The sequence below is a fragment of the Nicotiana tabacum genome, chromosome 6 (genome assembly GCF_000715075.1).
Source record: "Nicotiana tabacum cultivar K326 chromosome 6, ASM71507v2, whole genome shotgun sequence".
Taxonomy (NCBI): domain Eukaryota; kingdom Viridiplantae; phylum Streptophyta; class Magnoliopsida; order Solanales; family Solanaceae; genus Nicotiana; species Nicotiana tabacum.
Window position 1 is genome coordinate 119015671 of NC_134085.1, and position 20145 is coordinate 119035815.

The 20145-nt window shown below is 39.5% G+C and overlaps 1 long non-coding RNA gene across 1 annotated transcript; it reads right to left on the reverse strand.

Annotated features, from left to right (window-relative positions):
- Nucleotides 1-14657: 14657 nt before the first annotated feature.
- Nucleotides 14658-16534, reverse strand: LOC107815107 (uncharacterized). The gene is made up of 2 exons (XR_001654696.2): nucleotides 16195-16534; nucleotides 14658-15344 (listed from the first exon to the last, which is right to left on the reverse strand). It is a non-coding gene; the product is annotated as an uncharacterized LOC107815107 (long non-coding RNA).
- Nucleotides 16535-20145: the final 3611 nt, after the last annotated feature.

Consider the following 20145-nt stretch of genomic DNA (forward strand, 5'->3'; position numbering starts at 1 on the left):
CATGAATTGGTTTTGAAATTGTATATATATACATGAAGTGGTTTTGAAATTGTGTATATATACATGGAATGTGTGCCTCATTGTGTACAAAGTACTATTCTAGATACTTAAAGATATGCAAAGAATATGAATCATGTGTTGAAATTGCCTAGACTTCACGTCAAGATTTAAAACTGAGATTGTCATGCTAATTATGTGAAATCTTACCTATGCTTACAACATGAATTGCTTTTGTATGTGCCTATGATCATAAATTGCAAGGTTGACATTGAAAATGGAAATGATGTGATAATTGTGGCCCTAAGCGCCGATGAATTGGTATGACATATGTGAAATAAAGATTCAAATGAGATGATTAATGAGAAAGGAACAACGCCTGGTAAGGAGGCCTGGCCGATCGGGCCGTGATCGGACATCATGCCGCACACATGGTGGTAATGTGCTGATACTGAATTCCGAAAAAGGGAAATGAGACGGTGATTGAGGTATATGTCTCAAATGAGGCAACCTAGCCGATCGAGTCATGATAGGACTCCGCTCAAGATAGTGGTGGTATTGAGAACAATGATGAACATATGAAATCCCCTAAACTAAAGTTATGGAAATCACGTGAAAGTTGTATGATTCATTATTTGATGATGTGGTGTTCGGTTAAAGCTTTGATTGTCTCTTGTGATTTCCTTGAATTCTTGTATGATAGTTCTTTCTAATAAGATGGTGTTTAGTTATACATACAAGTACTATTCCATGGCACTAACATCCCTTTTGCTGGGGGCGCTATATTTTTAAATGAATGTAGGTGGATCCATAGCGGAAAGTGCCGATCGCGCGTAGCGGAGTATCATCCTCTCATAGTCTTGGTGAGCCCCTTTTTCCTTCGAGGGGTTATGTTGCACATCTTTTGTTGTAGATTTTCACTTTTGAGGTATAGTCGGGACCTTGTTGCCGGCGTTGTCATAATTGTCTTTTGTATCCTTAGAGGTTCCGTAGACGTTTGTGTGGGTTATGTACGAGTGTTGGATGGGTCTATGAACTAAGTTGTAATCTCAAACTCTTGTTTCTCTAAATTGTGACTGTATGTAATCTTGGAACTTAACTATGGTTTAAGGTTGTAATATGAAATGATCTATCAATGTTGAATGTACAATCTTTCCTATTGTCTAAGTAAACGAAAACATGATTCCCTTAATCATATTGAGTTGGGTAGAAAGTGTTAAAAAGGCTTGCTCAGATGGGATCACTCGATTGAGCACCGGTCGCGCCTCCCGAGGTTAGGGCGTGACACTTTCGCTAGACTTAATATCCCTCTCTCTCCATTCATTGATTAGTTCCATATTGGTCTTGTGTCGCTCCAGGTGCTTGGCCTCGGACTCATAAACTCTTTTGCGTAGTTTGTTGTACTTTACTTGTGCCTCAACAACTTCATCTATGACTCGATTTCCTGGACCAACCCTTGGCTCGAATATTCCCCCTATGTTATCATCTAACCATGAAGGGTAGAAGTACACATGACCAGCAAGATATCGATATGGCTCGATAGTATCCTTTTCCACGATAATCTTCAAGTGCCACATGTGTTGTGCTTCACTTTTGTATGGAATGGTGTCTCCCTGAAAATCAGCTATAAAATGACTCATTTTAGTAACTCGCGGTATGACCTACTTCCTATTTGCCTGTCTCATAACCCTGACGGGAGCATAAGGGTATATGACCTTAACCCGATCATTATCAAGTATGGAACATCCCTAGATGTGATGATGAACTCGTCGGTAGGGAACCATTCGAACATCCATTGAACCTGGTCCTCGGTCAAATTGTTGAAAAATAGCACCCATCCTATAGCATCCTCTAGTTGAGCAAATCTGTCTGGGATATAGGTCATTTTCTTGGGATAATGGAAGACTATGTGATCATTCCACGACCTTCGCGAAAACTCTTGACAGTATTGACCTTTTTAGAGATATTCTAACAGCCAAACTTGCAGCAGCAGATTGCAACCTTCGAAGTATTTGTACCCCTTTTGACAACACTCCAAGGCCCGGTATATGTCTTCTATGATCATAGGGACAATAGTATATGTCTGCCCTTCGATCCCTTTTGTCACGCCTCCTTTTTTACCACCCAAGGGGATATAAGAGAGTTTTTCCAATTAAAGTGACATTATTCGAAATGGGATTATTTTTATTTAATTATCAGAGTCGCCACTTGGGATATTTATTATGATGTCCCAAGTCACCGATTTATCTTAAAATCCCAAATCGAGGAAATTTGACTTTATTTAAAAGTCTGTGAACTAGAAATTCTAGATAAGGAATTTTGTTAACCCGAGAGAAGGTGTTAGGCATTCCCGGATTCCGTGGTTCGAGCACGATTGCTAAACTATTAAAATTGACCTAATTATCTGAATAATTATATGTTTTAAACCATTTGTGCATTTTTAACATTTTAAACTACTTTTAATTAATCATTGTTACATATCGCGAATCATGTCACGGGAATCGTACCCACGATCTACGACATGTTTAAATTATTTAAAGATTAAATCGTGGGCCAGATCATATAAATGTACCCCCAGATTTTAGTAATTAAGTGTCACAAACTACATTACAGGAACCGTACCCGTAGCTATGACAATTATTTAATTAACTCGCCTAAAGCAAACTACGAAAGTTAAAGGCATTCTCTATACTAATCTTGTATTTATGTCAGGGCCATGGGTTTTAGGTTTTGTTTCTGTATGGTACACCTCAAATTATTTTAAGAAAAGGTTTATATATATATGTTTTTAAAGGGCAAACTAAAGGGGCTCCTACTTTAATCTAATTTAAAATTAAGTATCACAACTATGCCACGGGAACCGTACCCGTAATTGTAATGATTGATTATTAATCACGCCTAAAACAACTAACGCGTGTTCATAAGTTGATCTTTTTACAGGGAAGACTAAATTTAATCTGATTGCCGATGATGGCTTTTTCAAATTACACTACTAAGAGCATTGCATAATCAATTCATTGTTTGGAAGAGACAAAGTTAACAATTGCCTAAGGCTTGACTAGAGTTCAACATTCATAGTCCAACTACTGATTGTGGTTCAAGATTTGCACCAGACAAAATAAAGTAAAATTTGATCACAATAGCAATACATGATTTAATATTCAACGATATCTGTTATTTTTACAAAGGGGACAAGAATAGAAAGATGAATGTGTTACTTTAAATATACAACCAGAAAACATTATACATAGTCGTAAATATCAACATGATGAACAACCATATTATAGGACTAATTCATGGCATTAACACTCTATTTGAAACAGTGGTGCTACACTAGGATAAAATAAGGTGTTGTGAGAGTTCCTTATTCTATATTGGCACCTGCTTGTTAACATACACAGGACAGAAAGCTATCCATATCCCTGAATGATAATGCTAGACTAAGCATTCTAATCTTTATGCTTTGCACGCCAATTGCCAAATCCAACTGCGTATGGCTTGGACTAAGTAACATATGTGATCAAACCAGAATAAAGGGTGCTTAGATGTCATCCTTGCATGAATTACTCAAAAATGTTGTTCGTTATAGAGGACAAGCTTGTCTCAAGGAAGTCTTTCACTCATCGGTAAGTAAAATCAAGAAACAGTTCGGTCTAGCTTTAACTAAACTAATTGGACAGTGCATTCATAAATCACAATATACTACTCATAAGGAGGAAGTTTTAACTAATTGCAAATTTGAGATCAATAGCTACTAAAATTAGAGATGCATGCCGTAATTTTTTAAACATGGAACGCCAAGAATATTACACCTGCACCTGATTCCAATAAAATCATTTTTTAAACAACCTCAATGTCTTAACTTTCTCTAAAACTGAAAGACAACAAAAATAATTTCCTAACAGAAGTTAGTAATTCTGTATAAGCCAAGCTAATACAAGTGAGTTCAATAGATGGATGCAAACACAGGTACATGGATAACATACCAAGCGACACATACATCGAGGCCAAAGTAGCGAGTGCATTGGCCAATTCATTGTGAAAATGAGGATGTACCTGAACTCGACTGACTTGAATCGCTTGATAAGATATTCCACATGTTTCCTGTATGGAATAAGCTTGACATCCCAAGTTTCACATTCACCCTGAGCTTGTCGGATAATCAAGTCTAAATCTCCCATGATTAACAATTCTTCCACATCTTGGTCAATTTCCATATTTATACTTATAATACAGGCTTCATACTCAGTAGTGTTGTTTGTGCAAAAAACTGAAGCCGGGTTGTGGCTAGATAATGCTGACCAGTGGGTGAGATCAAGATTACCCCGCTCCCGACACCCTTTGCATTCACTGCTCCATCGAAGAACATTTTCCAAGAATTGATGTCTTCTGAAATTAACTCGACTTAGTTCACCTCCTCATCCGGGAAGTAAGTACTCAAAGGCTGATATTCATCATCAACAGGGTTTTCAGCTAGGTGATCTGCTAGAGCCTGGGCTTTCATTGCCATGCGGGTGACATAGACTATGTCAAATTCAGTAAGCAGGATCTGCCATTTTGCTAACCTCCCTGTGGGCATCCAGCTTCTGGAATATGTACTTTAAAGGGTCCAGCCTGGTGATGAGATAAGTGGTGTAGGCCAACAAGTAATGCCTAAGCTTCTGAGTGATCCAAGTTAGAGCGCAGTAAGTCCTTTCCAACAAAGTGTATTTGGCTTCATAACTAGTGAACTTCTTGCTCAGATAGTAGATTACCTGCTCTCTCTTTCCAGTCACATCATGTTGCCCGAGGACACAGCCAAAGGAATCCTCTAAGACTGTCAGATACAAAAACAAAGGCCTCCCCGGTTCGGGTGGGACCAAGACTAGCAGGTTTGATAGATATTCTTTGATTTTGTCGAAAGCTTCTTGACACTCACCTGTCCATTTAATCGCCGCATCATTCTTCAACAACTTGAATATAGGCTCACATGTGGAAGTCAACTGAGCAATGAATCGGCTAATGTATTTCAACCTTCCCAGCAGGCTCATAACCTCTTTATTGGTTCTTGGAGGGGGAAAATCCCGAATAGACTTTATCTTTGTTGGGTCTAGCTCAATACCCCTCCGACTGACTATAAATCCCAAGAGTTTGCCAGACGGAACCCTTAATGCACATTTAGTCGGGTTTAGCTTCAAATCATACTTATGCAACTGCTCAAAATACATTCTCAGGTCCCGAACATGGTCATCCTGTGTTCTAGATTTGATGATCACATTGTCCACATACACCTCGATCTCTTAGTGCATCATGTCATGAAAGACGACGGTCATGGCCCTCATGTAAGTTTCCCCAGCATTCTTCAAACCAAAAGGCATGACCCTGTAACAATAGGTGCCCCAGGGTATGGTGAAGGCTGTTTTTTCCGCCTCTTCTTCATCCATCAAAATCTGATGATATCCAGCATAATAATCCACGAAATATTGTATCTCATATTTGGCACAGTTGTCAACAAGGATGTGGATGTTCGGTAGAGGGAAGTTGTCTTTGGCACTTGCTTTGTTCAGATCTCGATAATCAACACACACCTGAGTTTTCCCATCTTTCTTTGGCACAGGAACCACATTAGCTAACCATGTGGTGTATCGGACCACTCGGATCATCTCCGCTTTCAACTGTTTGGTGACTTCTACTTTGATCTTGTCACTGATATCAGTTTTGAACTTCCTCTGCTTTTGCTGGACAAGGGAATAATCGAGGTAAGTCGGCAGCTTGTGGACCACCAAATCGACACTTAATCCTGGCATGTCGTCGTAAGACCAAGCAAACACATCTTTGAATTCGAACAAAAGTTGGATCAATGCATCACTAGTTCTTTCATCCGTGTGAATGCTTATCATGGTTTCTTGGACCTTTTCAGAACTACCCAAATTAACCGGTTTGGTTTCATTTAAGTTTGCCTTAGGTTTATTCTCGAATTGTTCCAATTCTTGGTTTATTTCCCTAAAAGCCTCTTCTTCATCATATTCTAGTTCTTGATTCATTATTTCACAATTAGAAAACGTATTTGGATCTGGGCATGAAGTTCACAAGCATGTCATGTTATTTAAAGCCGCATTATTAGAACTGAAAGAAGAAATAAGAAAAAGTAACAAAAATCAGAAAGAATAAAGAGAGATGAACGATGAAATATTGATTTCATTTTATTGAATTTTTGAAGATAACAGGGTTTACATTGGAATTTAAATACAATAAACTAAAAGAAACATCCGAGTTATACCTTGAAATAACGCGTGATGTAGAAAAGGTGGCAAGACTGGACTACCGGGATTCCCGCCTGACTGGAAACGGAGTAGCCTTCAAGTTTTGCAACTTGTCATTGGGCCCCATATACAGCACCTCAGCGGTGCTCGAACCTTCTCCCGGCTGGTCCATGTGGGTTTCATACAACATCTGCCTCATGGCTCCACAGATGCCTCAGTTTCTTCTTTGTTGTACTTGGGCATGGCGAATGTTTTTTATAGATGCGGAACTGGCTGAGGTAATACACAACCATTGCTCTTTCGTTCATTTGCTCATATCACATCAGTTTCTGTCGCGCGAAAACCCACACCGAAGAACTTCTTGCTGGCAGGTAAAGTGATAGGTTCTATGATACCTTGCAATGATGCCCCGAGTCCCTTCCCAAGCTTATAACCATGCTTGATCATTTTAGCAGCGACCATGATGGATGCATTTGACAGAAAAGGCTAAGGACAAGGGCTTCCCTCCTCACATTGATTTGCGACCACAACCTTGAAAGCTTGATAAAATATATGCTCGCTACCTTACCTAGCTTCAAGACATGGGACTGATGGTTCCCGGTAAATTGACTGCCCGTCTTCTCCACGAACCACAATTTCCTGATCTTCATATTCAAATTTCACCTTCTAGGACCTGAAATTTCTCCGTGTGAATCCAAGGTCTTCCCAAGAGGAAATTATAATAAGTGTCCATGTCTAAGACCTGAAAGGTCACCTCAAAAGCCACAGGACCAATAGTCAAAATCAAATCGATCTCGCCTATGGTGTCTATCTGGATGCCATCAAAGGCATGCACACAGACATTGTTAGGCCTGATTGTCTCAGTCCCAACCTCAATTCTTCGCAAAGTTGAGAGAGGGCAGATATCAACCCGGTTCCTCCATCCAGTATGACTCTCTTCACATAGTACTTCTCACACTTAAATGTCAAATGGGGGGCTTTGTCGTCTGATTGATTGCGAAGAATCTTTCCGCCATCCTTCCCAGTTGTTCCACCGTGGTTTCAATCGGAACATAAGCTTCATTGAGGGTTTTTATCAACACTTTCTGATGCTCAGTTGAGCTTATTAGCAGAGACAACAACGAGACCTGAGCGGGAGACTTTCGGAGTTGGTCAATTATCTCGTAGTCCGCAGTTTTCATTTTTTCGAAAAAACTCTTTTGCTTCTTCGGCACTAACTGGCTTTTTGATCAGGAAGCATTTCTGCTTGGCATTGTTCACTTATTCCAGATTAAGGTATTTCTCGGTTGGATTAGTTTCATTGGCTTCTCCTAGGACCTTTTTTTTCCTTGTAGGTTACTACCGCCTTGTTGTAATTCCATGGGACGACAGTAGGGTTTGTCATGGATTCTGCGGTGCGCGACCAATAACCACGGGCTCATTTAGCCTTGGTGAAATTACTGGCCCCAGTATCACATAGTCCCCTTTAGGTACGTACATCTTAGATACCTTGTTCAGATCGAATCTTCTTGGAGGGCTCAATGTCATTTGTTCTTTCTTGTGACCCCGAGGAACATAAAGAATGGCATCTTTTAGGGGTACTTCCCCAGTTTTGGTTTCCGCTGCCTTTTCTGTATTTTGAAGGGCGGGTTTACTCTTCTTCTCCCCCTTGTCTTGTTTTGAAGCAGCTTTTGGCTTCTTCTCGATATCATAGATTGCAATGATGGCTTTCAAAGCAGGATCAAACTCCTTATCTTCGCAAATCATTCCAATAATCGGTCCGTTGTTGTGAGCTGGTAATGGGTTGTTGGTCACATTAGGAATTTCTTCATCCTTTAGCACTATCCGTTTTTGTTCTATGAGATTTTCAATAGCCCTTTTTAGAGTCCAACGGTCTTCAGTGTCATGCCCTTCTACTCCGAATGGTAAGCACATCGAGCATCAGCTCGGTAAGAGGGTGACTTCGAGTTTTGCCTGGTTAGGGGTACGGGTTGCAACAAACCCATTTGGACCAATTTAGGGAAAAGACTAGATTATGATTCACCAATAGGCGTGAAGTTTGTTCTCCTGGGTGGCTCCCGATCATGGGCATTGTAGGGGAAGTTATTATGAGGAGGTTGGGGATTTTACTGAGCTTGGTGAGGAGGGTGATTTCTAGGAAATGGAGCTCGGTTTTGGTTGAGCTGTTGTTGTGGCCGAGCATATGGCTGGGCATTTATTACTGCGTACGGCTGAGGAGCCATAGCAGAGGCCACATCCTGAAGGGAATAAAATGTTGTGGGGTGCTTGGAGGGAAGTAACCTCTGGGTGGACGGGGGTTTCTCAGATTTGAATCTGTCATCGCCACCTCTTCTTTCTTCTTTCTATTTGCTACACCTCCGGACCCACCTTAAATTTCTTGGGATGTAGCTCTTATGGCAGACTGGCTCAATATGCAACCTGTTTTCAGACCATTTTCGACCATCTCACCAATCTTGATGGCCTCAGTAAATGGTTTCCCCATTGCAAACATCATATTCTGAAAGTAGTCAGCCTCTTGGGCTTGTAGAAAAATACTAACCATTTTTGTTTCATCCATCGGGGGCTTGACCCTTGCCGCTTGTTCGCCCCATTTAACCGTATATTCTCGGAAATTTTCTGATGACTTCTTCTTAAGATTCTATAGGGAATTCCTGTCGGGAGCTATGTCTATGTTATACTGAAACTGCTTGACAAAATCTCGAGCCAGATCATCCCAAATATGCCAACGAGATATGTCCTGATCCATGTACCACTCAGATGCAATGCCGACCAGACTCTCTCCGAAATAAGCCATTAGGAGCTCTTCTTTTCTGCCTGCCCCTCGCAATTGATTGCAGTACCATCTTGAGATAGGCTATGGGATCCCAGTGCCCGTCATACTTTTCGAACTTTGGGGTATTGAAACCTAGGGGCAAATTCACATGTGGGAACATGCATAGATCAGCGTAGGATATGCTCTTTTGTCCGCTCAAACCTTGTATATTCTTAAGGCTCTGTTCCATGCTCCTCATTTTTCGGGTAATTTCCTCTTGCTTGGGGTTCTTTGTAGCCTTCTCCTGTCCCGCGGTAAACTCGTGCCAGGGTTGTTGAGGGTAAGAATTGGTGGTGAACTGGGTAGGTTCTGGTGGAAAACATGGTACTTGGAAGGTGAAGGATGATGGATCAAAGCTTGGCATGGGCACAGTCGGTTGTACCGCATTCGAGGTTGGTGGTGCTATAAATATTGTGAGGCCGCTCCGAAAACCACCTGGGGGCTAACCTCAGAAGGTGTTCTGGTGAAGTGAGCTGAGATGGTGGGGTATCCAAGTGGGGTATTCGGGTAGTTTATCGGGACATTGAAATTTCCACTTGCTCTGGGAAGTAACTCGGGGAAACCGGGTATGGCACTCGGCGGCTAGGCGTCCCATATTTCTAGCACGCGAAGGCGCAATGCCCTATTCTCTTAAGCTGTCACTGACTCCGAGGTTGGGATAACCAATAGCGGGCTATCCTCTAAGATGGGAATCGTTGGTGGATGACCTTCTGATGACATTTCTACACTGCCTTTTGATCTTATAAAGTACGGGTGTGGAGCCAGGTTACCACAAACCAACCACCTTAAAAATAGAACCTGATACTCAACAGTAGACAACAAACCGGTTAGTTTGAAGCAATTAACACATAGGAAATCGCACATTGGGGGTGTGATGCACCTATGCAGTTAAAAGTGTTTCTATATGTTTTGCAACGATTGCATGTCTCATCCTGGCTTTTGTTTATCTCCCCGAGTTTATCTCTTTCTCTCTTTTGCACTTCTCATTTTCTCTCTTGTTCTCATTCTCTTTTCCTTGATTTCTCTCTTTTCTTTTCGGTTTTTCTTTTGGTTCTCTCCTTTCCACATTTTCTCTTTTATTTGAGTTATTTACAAAATCATGACCGGATCCGATGAGGATTGCCTACGTATCACGACGTCGTGTGAATCAAATCATTACGTAGTTCAAGGAATAAATGTAACATAAATAAATAATTTTTGGTTTTTCAAACTTTTTTGATTAAAACAAAATTTCTAATTTTTCTCTATTACAAAGACTCGACCCTACATACTTGAGAATTAAAAACTTAAAACAGACTCGAAACCAACTTTAGGGAATGAAAATATAGGCTCGAAAAAGAAAACACAATCAGGAGTACATCAGTGCCTCCACTCTTGTCCTAGGAACACCAACTGGTCTTGCTGCGGGCCTACGTTCCATGTTATCCTGGAGGCGATAGAGATCCTCCATTATCTGGCGGACAAAGATCATCACTGTGGCGAAGAACATGGACCTGGTCATGTCCTCACACTCGTTGCATTTCATCACAATGTAGTCGGCGATTCTTCTAACCATTTCCCTGATGATGCCCTTTTTTTGCAACAAACACCCAATCTGCTGAGATCTAGCCTCCAAGACCTGAGTGGCAGTATGATTCTATTCTTGCAAATGTTGTAGGTCTCCCTCTAGCTGTGCCATCAAAGCGTAGCAATGTTCTCTCTTAGCTTTGAAGCTCTTGGCTTGTTTGGCCATCTCATTCTCGAGGGTGGTTAGCTTTTTCTTCAAGTTTGTGACTTCTCCATGATATTTCCTTTTTAGTTGTCGAACAAACTCTGCCTGCCCCTCGGCGTTCTTTGCCAATTGTGCTCTAGCTCTTGCCAAACTGACTTCGAATTTTTCTAGATCATCCTCGTACTCACATATTTTCTTCCTAAGGCCATGAATGAGTTTTTCATCTGCTCGGCTTCTTTCCGGATTCTCAGCAACTATCTTCATCCTTTGGATCTGGGCTTGGAGGATTTCATTTTCTTGGGCTAATTTTTTCTTCTCACCCTCATCTGCAGTGACTTGCACATCACTATCGAACTTGAGGTCTCTGATCTGTCCTTCTAACCTGCTTATGGTCGGCCGAAATTCATTTTCTTTTGTCAACCACTCCCACTGTTCTTGTGATGTTTCGACAAACTCTTGGAGGTGGGGTATTTTAGCTGGCCTTCCAAACTCAACTTTCCTTTTGTACTAGGCGAGGTAACCAGGTGAGACTTCACCTCTAGATAGATCACGTACTCAGGTATTTTGCTGTCAGATATTGGCACTCACTCCAAATCTGGCGAACCATTGTTTCATGAAATTGTCCATCGGAACGGATCTCTACCGCATGAAGGATAAGGTCCTCATCCTTGGGAACTATTTGAAATTTCCCTAGTTGTCTCAAAACCCGATATGAGGCATAAGGCTGGACACTTCTAAGACCCATCAGAAGGAAGTGAGGGCTGATAGCTGGCATGTATATGATTTCATCAACAGGAAGCCAACCCAACGTCCATTCTATTTGATTTGCAGTGACAGAGCGGAGCCAAGATATCCATTCTGCAACCCTTTCTGGCATGTTGAACCTGACGACCCTTGTATAAAACTCCCCTATGCAGCTTTCTCCTGTCGACCCATAGTTCATGTACTAAGGACGATGACATAGATTCTCAATCATCCACATCTGTAGCAACAAGTTGCACCCTTCAAAAAGGCCTCCTCCGGTTTTGCAGGCTGGGAAATCTCGGAATATTTCAGACACTCATGGGTGCGAGGGTGTTTTTGGCCTGAGTAAGCAAAGTGTTGACGACCCCAGCTATCCGTACATCAGTATTCCCATCTTTTCTGGGAAATACTAGAAGACCCAAAAATACCACCATGAAAGTAAAGCACCTGTGTTCCTCCCATTTTAGTCGATTCCCTTTGCTGCACATTTTGCTTTCTGGATTGTTGAACCCCCCCTATGTGTCCATATCGCTGGTATATGAACTGTGGAGTGGAAAAACCAGATGCCAAATCTAGGTATTGGACCCCCTGCTTATCTTTAGCAAATCTAGAAACTTGTGTGGAGTGACAGCTCTTGGAGCGACCAAATACTTGTGTCTCAGAGCTTCAGTGCTCCCAATATACCCAGCTATCTCTTCCAAAGTAGGTGTGAGTTCAAAATTCAAGAAATGAAACACGTTGTGACCTGGATCCCAAAACGTAACCAGTGCCTTTATTATGTCTCCTCTAGGCCTGATCTTCAATAACCTGGTGAGACCTCCCAAGTAAAGGTTGACCACATCTCGTCCTGATTTACCCAAATCTCTCCACCACATATACAGCTCCAAAGGGATATTAGTCATGACTTTTATTGGCAAATTTTGACTCGTGCTCATTCTGCACATTAAAATTAAGGTGATTGGTTTAAAACAAAGCAAATTTTACAAAAGAGATCAATTTTGCAAACATTTAAATAACACGGATACTTTTGCAAATACAACCCTTCAGCACTTTGCAAAGGAAGATTTTATGGTTGTGCTTGCTAGGTAGCCAAAAATTTGAAAAAGGGCGGTAGGTGGTTATTCTTGCAAAAACAGCCTTCCGGCGTCCTTTTTGGGAATATTTTGGGCTACTTAGACAAGAACATTACCTAATTTTAAGACAAAATAACAACATTTCATTTTTTGGGTTATTTTCGCTAAAATAGAGTTGGACCCGGTGGGGGTTGCCTACGTATCCCACATCCGGTGAGAATCAAACTTGCGTAGTTCGGTCAGTTTTGACATAATAAAATATTTTGAAACCATTTTCCTACCCTTTTTTTCTTTTTTTTTTTAAAAAAAAAATTCGGCAGAGTTTCGGTATACTTTGGACAACAGGTTTTTTTTTCAAAGGCGGGTAATTATCTCTCTCATACCTCAATTTTATTTTTCCAAATTCGTCCCTATTCTAACAACCGGTCAGCTGTCCTCAATTATTTGCAAACTGAAGCAAATAATTGCACAAGAAACACGTGAAAATGCATCAGGATGGTCTTTTTATTATGGGGTCCACCTGTCCTAGACGGACCCAACCCTTGTATTGAGTCCCCAAAGTCAAATGCACATGATGCAAACAAACGTTCCTACTAGGGATCCGGCATGAGGCCTGAGTTATTCTAAGTTTAAAAACCTGGGTATATTGTTCTAGACTTGGTGTACCTGAGCGGACAACTCGAGCTGAGGGGGGGACTACGTACCGGGAACCAAAAGGCCATCCGGCTTTGTAAATTGTCCGAGCTTCTTTCTTATTTAAGGTATGATACTAGTAGAAAGGGGAGTCACGCCATCGTGCACATCCCCGAAAATGTGAAGAGAAGGGTTTCGTAACAGTTTATATACAGTTCAAATATATCAAAGCGGTAAAAAGCGACATTTAGCACATTAGGCCCAAACATGTAATAAAAATTAGATAATAAATAAAATCCAATTATAACCGTTATTCTAAGCTCGAATTCTTGAACCCTAAACCGGAAGTTCTGGGTGTTTATCCCTAGCGGAGTCGCCAGGGCTGTCACACCTCCTTTTTTACCACCCGAAGGGATATAAGGGAGTTTTTCCAATTAAAGTGACATTATTCAAAATGGGATTATTTTTATTTAATTATCAGAGTCGCCACTTGGGATATTTATTATGGTGTCCCAAGTCACCGGTTTATCTTTAAATCCCAAATCGAGGAAATTTGACTTTATTTAAAAGTTTGCGAACAAAAAATTCTAGATAAGGAATTCTGTTAACCCGAGAGAACGTGTTAGGCATTTCCGGGTTCCGTGGTTCGAGCACGGTCGCTTAAATTATTAAAATTGATCTAATTATCTGAATAATTACATGTTTTAAACCATTTGTGCATTTTTAACTTTTTAAACCACTTTTAATTAAATATTGTTACATATCGCGAATCATGTCACGTGAACCGTACCCACGATCTACGACAAGTATAAATTATTTAAAGATTAAATCGTGGGCTAGATCACATAAATGTACTCCCGGATTTTAGTAATTAAGCGTCACAAACTACGTTACGGGAACCGTACCAGTAGCTATGACAATTATTTAATTAACGCGCCTAAAGCAAACTACGAAAATTCAAGGCATTCTCTATACTAATCTTGTATTTATGTGAGGGCCATGGGTTATGGGTTTGAAATGGGGATGACACACCTCAGTTTATTTTAAAAGAATTGTACTCAATTAAGGCAAACTAATGGATATATATATATATATATGTTTTTATTGTTGTATTCTAAGGGGTTCCTACTTTAATCTAATTTAAGATTAGGTATCATAACTACGCCACGAGAACCGTACCCGTAATTGTAATGATTTATTATTAATCGCACCTAAAGCAACTAAAACGTGTTCATAAGTTGAACTTTTTACAAGGAAGACTAAATTTAATCTGATTGTCGATGATGGCCTTTTCAAATCACACTACTAAGAGCATTGCATAATCAATTCATTGTTTGGAAGAGACAAAGTTAACAATTGCCTAAGGCTTGACTAGAGTTCAACATTCACATTCCAACTACTGATTGTGTTTCAACATTTGCACCAGACAAAATAAAGTAAAATTTGATCACAATAGCAATACAGGATTTCATATGCAATGATATTTGTTATTTTTACAAAGGGGACAAGAATAGAAAGATGAATGTGTTACTTCAAATATACAGCCAGCAAACATTGCGCATAGTCCTAAATATCAACATGATGAACAACCTTATTATAAGACTAATTCATGGCATTAACACTCCATTTGAAACAGCGGTGCTACACTCGGATAAAATAAGGTGCTGTGAGAGTTCCTTATTCTATATTGGCACCTGCTTGTTAACATACACAGGACAGGAAGCTATCCCATATCCCTGAATGATAATGCTAGACTAAGCATTCTAATCTTTATGCTTTGCATGCCAATTGCCAAATCCAACTGCGTATGGCTTGGACTAAGTGACATATGTGATCAAACCAGAATAAAGGGTTCTCAGATGTCATCCTTGCATGAATTACTCAAAAATGTTGTACGTTATAGAGGAAAAGCTTGTGCCAAGGAAGTCTTTCACTCATTAGTAAGTAAAATCAAGGAACATTTCGGTCTTGCTTTAATTAACCTAATTGGATAGTGGATTCATAAATCACAATATACTACTCATAAGGAGGAAGTTTTAACTAATTGCAAATTTGAGATCAATAACTACTGAAATTAGAGATGCAGGCTGTAATCTTTTACACATAGAACGCCAAGAATGTTACACCTGCACCTGATTCCATCAAAATCATCTGTTAAACAACCTCAATGTCTTAACTTTCTCTAATACTGAAAGACAACGAAAATAATTTCCTAGCAGAAGTTAGTAATTCTGTTTAAGCCAAGCTAATACAAGTGAGTTCAATAGATGGATGCAAACACGGGTATATGGATAACATACCAAGCGACACAGAAATTTAAACAAGCTAGAATTAAAATTTAAAATTATACAAGTTCCCAGATGTGTACCTAATTGAGAGCATGAAACAAATAATTCACATAAAAATCTCATTTTTGAGTTACTTAAATGTTTCGGTCAAATGGAGGCTAAATACACGTTTGGTAAACAACAGAATCAACACTAGTCATACTTGAACAAATAAGTGGAAAAGAAAACTAAATAGGAATCCAACAGTTTTCATTCATTTATTGAAAGCATAATACAGAAAAGGTTCAAACTAACCTGGTAGAACAAATAAAAGCTTAAATGAACCGACTAAAAGGATAGAAGCAAACTCGAAAGGAAGCTCAGCAATTCCAGGAAAAAAATAACGAAATCAGTGGAAATCAAACGGCAAATCTACAGCTTTGAGAACCAGAAATCACTTCAATCCAACTCCATTCTTGAGAACCCAGAATCAAAAAAATTGTTGGAAACATTTTTTTTGCTTTCTCTAATTTCTTTTGAAATGAGATTCGAATGAAGAACACAAACTCAGACCATTTTTATTTCTTGTTTTTTTCGTTTTCTGAAGAAAGCGGACTCAAGCTTGAGGAATAAAAGAAAAGCTCAAGAACCCTATAAATTTTACTCTACCAATTTTCTGAAAATTTTTCCTTACACTAAAATAAAAAAGACTCACCTTATTTATAACCCTCAAAGATCTCGAAGTTTCTGCCCAAAAATCCAAAAAATACCCTCGTTTCTGAACGATTTTGGGACAATAGGAAGGCATGGAACGATTTACATCTATCCACGGCTCCCATTGATCCAGCAAATCGTTCCATCGTACAGAAATCGTGCAAATTTGGAGAGGATGTTCTTTCTTCTCTGACAGAAGACCGTTGGAATAAATTGACGTTGACGGGAGGGGACCCATTTGAGTGAACTCGCCTGAGTTTCAGGCGAGTTAAAGTTGGGCTCAGTGAAGAAGATGAACAGTAGCACCGTTTCTGTATCATTTAGATTTAGGGTTTGTATTAGGGAAAATGTTATAAGAGGGGTCTTATATTTGAAGGGGAAATGGGTGGGTCGAACCGGCGGGTCAGGTCCATTTTCCTTGGACTAGGGCGGTAAAGTATTTGGCTTGGACCGAATTGGGTATTTACATAGCTCAAACTTAAATTAAACCCCTTGTCTTCAATTAAACTCTTTTATTCCTTTTCCTTTTTCTTTTCTTTCTTCCTTTTTTTTAATTAAAAATCTGAATAAGTAAAAATCTTAAATTATCTAAAAATGTAAAATTAAACTACTTAACTAATTATAAAATTTGTAAACATCACTTAAATCTAAATTAAAAGAGAAAAAAATCAATAAACTAAAAATTAAAGGACAAAATGTAAAAATAAGCTATTTTGGTGATTTTCAAATTTCTATAAAACAAATAATCACTGATTAATTCTAAAAAATATAAAAACAAATTCTAAATGCAATGCATGATATTTTTGGTACTTTTTCATGATTTAAATAAAAATTAAACATGCACAGAAATTCAAATAATTAATAAATTTTACAAAATTCCTAAAAATGGTAAATAATTAATAGGAAACCTATTTACTTGGGATTTTATAGGAGTATTTCATATAGGGCAAAAATCACATGCTCACACCTTCCATCAAGGTTTGGTTACCATGGCCAGTCTGGTGTGGATTCTATACCCTTGGATCGGGAATACTAACATACCCAAGAAACAGACAACGAACACAAAAACCCTGCGGTGGATCCATCCCAAGGAAGTGATGGAGAATTTGTCATAAAAAATACGATAAGATCTGTTGTGACCGCATCGTTCATAGAAGAAGTCGAAGGGTATGTAGGAACTTTTCATGCACTCCAAGTCATCATTCTTCTCTAATACCATCATCTTCATAAACCCCCTAGTAGTGAGATTTTGCGGCGCCAGTAAACTAGAAGTATCCCAAGGTAGCCCAGCGAATCCCCATATTTCTTCCAAGATAGGGGTCATTTCTATGTCTTTAAAGCGGAACACGGCTCTTTCTTTGTCCTAGAACATTGTAGCAGCTTTGATTAACATGTTGTTTGGCTGAGGGTTCGATAAAGAAGGCAAATTTCCAAAGACCCTTTTCACCCCTTTTCACATGATTCTTATCACTTGATAGAAGATCCTCCCACCAATCTAGCAACAATGGTGGTATGTTACGAACCATGCCGAACCTGGGGAATTCGTGCCTCAATTTCTATAAAAACAAATATGGTTAGGCCCTTTCCCCCTCCAGATCTGACTATTGTCGCGCCCCCATTTTTCCCTCTTTCGGAGAGAGAAGTCCGGGTTTCAACATTCATGGGGGTTAATAACTCCTTTCCTTTTTGGAATTGGACATTTGAAGAGTCGCCGCCTAATAGATTATGGTGCGTTAGGGCACCTAGAGTGATTAACTCTTAGACTAGTTTGCATTACCAGAGATTAGGGTAAGGGCTCGAAATGACCTCGAGGGGAAGGTGTTAGGCACCCCTCTTGGTCCACAACTATGGGTCCCAGCTGAACTTATATTCATGAATTAGTCCATTGCAAATAAGTAGTCGAATCGAATAGGTTGCAAGTAAAGCACGTTGGATAACTCAAATAATAAGACAAAAATTTTGAACAAGTTGTATGAACAACGTTTGAACAAAAGGGATTTTGGGAAAAGGGGGAAGTCCTAGGTTGGTTAGACTATAGGATCACCCCACACAATATCCGGTAAACACTCCTCAGTGAGGGGCTACATGTGACATTAGCGCGTAGACATCATATCTCATATCTACCCTTCTCATCACCTTAGTGGTCATTTAAAGTGAGTGTTGGTCAGAAACCTCTATTGCGTGTTGTTACCCATCCCTTCTTAATGGTCCTGGAGGGATTTAGGACCTCTACCTATAGGCGGTTCTAGACAGACCCCCTAAGGTTTTAAAGGTGAAAATACTAAGGCGACATGCAAGAACAATTAGGACTTTAGCACATAAGATAAAAGGGAGCAATTTAGAGGCTCAGGTTGACCTCCTCAAACAATACACATAAGCAGCACGACTCAAGCACAAATAAGGGCCTTTTGTTAAACAGTATCCTAAGGCATGATGTCTAAGTGAATATAAAGAAGGCATGCAGTTTATTTTATAAACTCAGAAGTAATGACCCTAGCAGTTGCCTACTGATTTTTAAAACCTGTTAAACCAGAACAACATTAAGTCACAGAAACGGTTTCAAAGTTGCAAGGTTTTGAAAACGCCCTATAGGTTTGCTTGTACGCGGAATACTGATGACTTCGTTTTATATAGTGAAACAAGGTAGATTTTAAAACTGACTCTTGAATCCCTATAGGCATGTTGTCTCATGATAGATTAAGGCAGTTTTCGAAAGAACTTGTTTTAGGGAAAATAGACCACTTAATTAAACTGGTTTAGAAGTGAACTAATTGTTGGTTTATTTAAACTGAACTAGTTTAGCCCGACAGGCAGAATTTCTGGTGTTGTCCGCTATAGGCATGATATCTATTTGTTTAATACTAATTTTAGAAACATTGCAGGTATGGTGACAAATGAAAAACACATATAAACACTTGTTATAACAGAAGTTGGATTGGGTTATATCCTAGAAGCATGACATCTACTTGTGAAGTTGGTTTTAAGACCCATAAGCATGATTTATACTAAGGAATCACTGGAGACCTATAGACATGATTTCTAACATGGTAAGGCAAAAATAGAAAAAACTTTAAAGTCCTATTGGCATGGTTTCTACCCGTATTACCCCACAAATATGTAACTACCCACCCTTTTCACTAGTTGCCCCAATATTCGTTTACAAATTATTACAGACCATATGAATGAATTACATAAGTAGATAAGAAAATAAGAAGTTATTTTATAGGGAGCCTACAGATAGGCCCAGATTTCCAAAGCCTCCAATAGCCTCAAATGCTCAAATTCTAGAGGCAATGTCATAGTCTAGGTGCATCAAAGTTCCCTAAGGATCTCAAGGATCCCGGATAGTGCTTACACCTGGACTTGATAACCAAAATTGAATAAGTGCAATGTAGAATGGCCAGCCTCAGTATGCCAGAGTTCAAAGGGTTCTCAATAGGATCCCAAGGCAGTACACGTACTGGAGGGGGAAGAACCTATTGACTTAGGAGTAGAGCGAGAGTGCTTGACAAAGTTTGAAAGGTTTCAGCAGGAAAACAATATAAAAAGGAGGTTTGTTTGAAATAGTTTGTGGAGTAAAAGAGGGAGTCATGCAATAAGACAACTTTGGAAAGAGAGAGTTATATGATTAGACAACGGTAAATCAAACATGGAGTCCAAAATCACATCAGCAATACTCACAGGACCAAAACAGAAGGAACAAACCTATATACAGGGGTGATGGGGATTGGGGATACATAGAACACATGATTGTGAACACATAACAGGCAGAGGTCTTAGGAATTGGTACAGACTTGCTTAGACACAACTGATCAGACATAGTCACATAACCAGTAATGCTTAAGGGGTTTTAGTATATGATCCACATGATTTCAGGTCAATCTAAGAACCATACAAGTTTAGGAGTGCAGACTAATTCACAAGGAGACTCATACCAGAAACCAGATAGAAC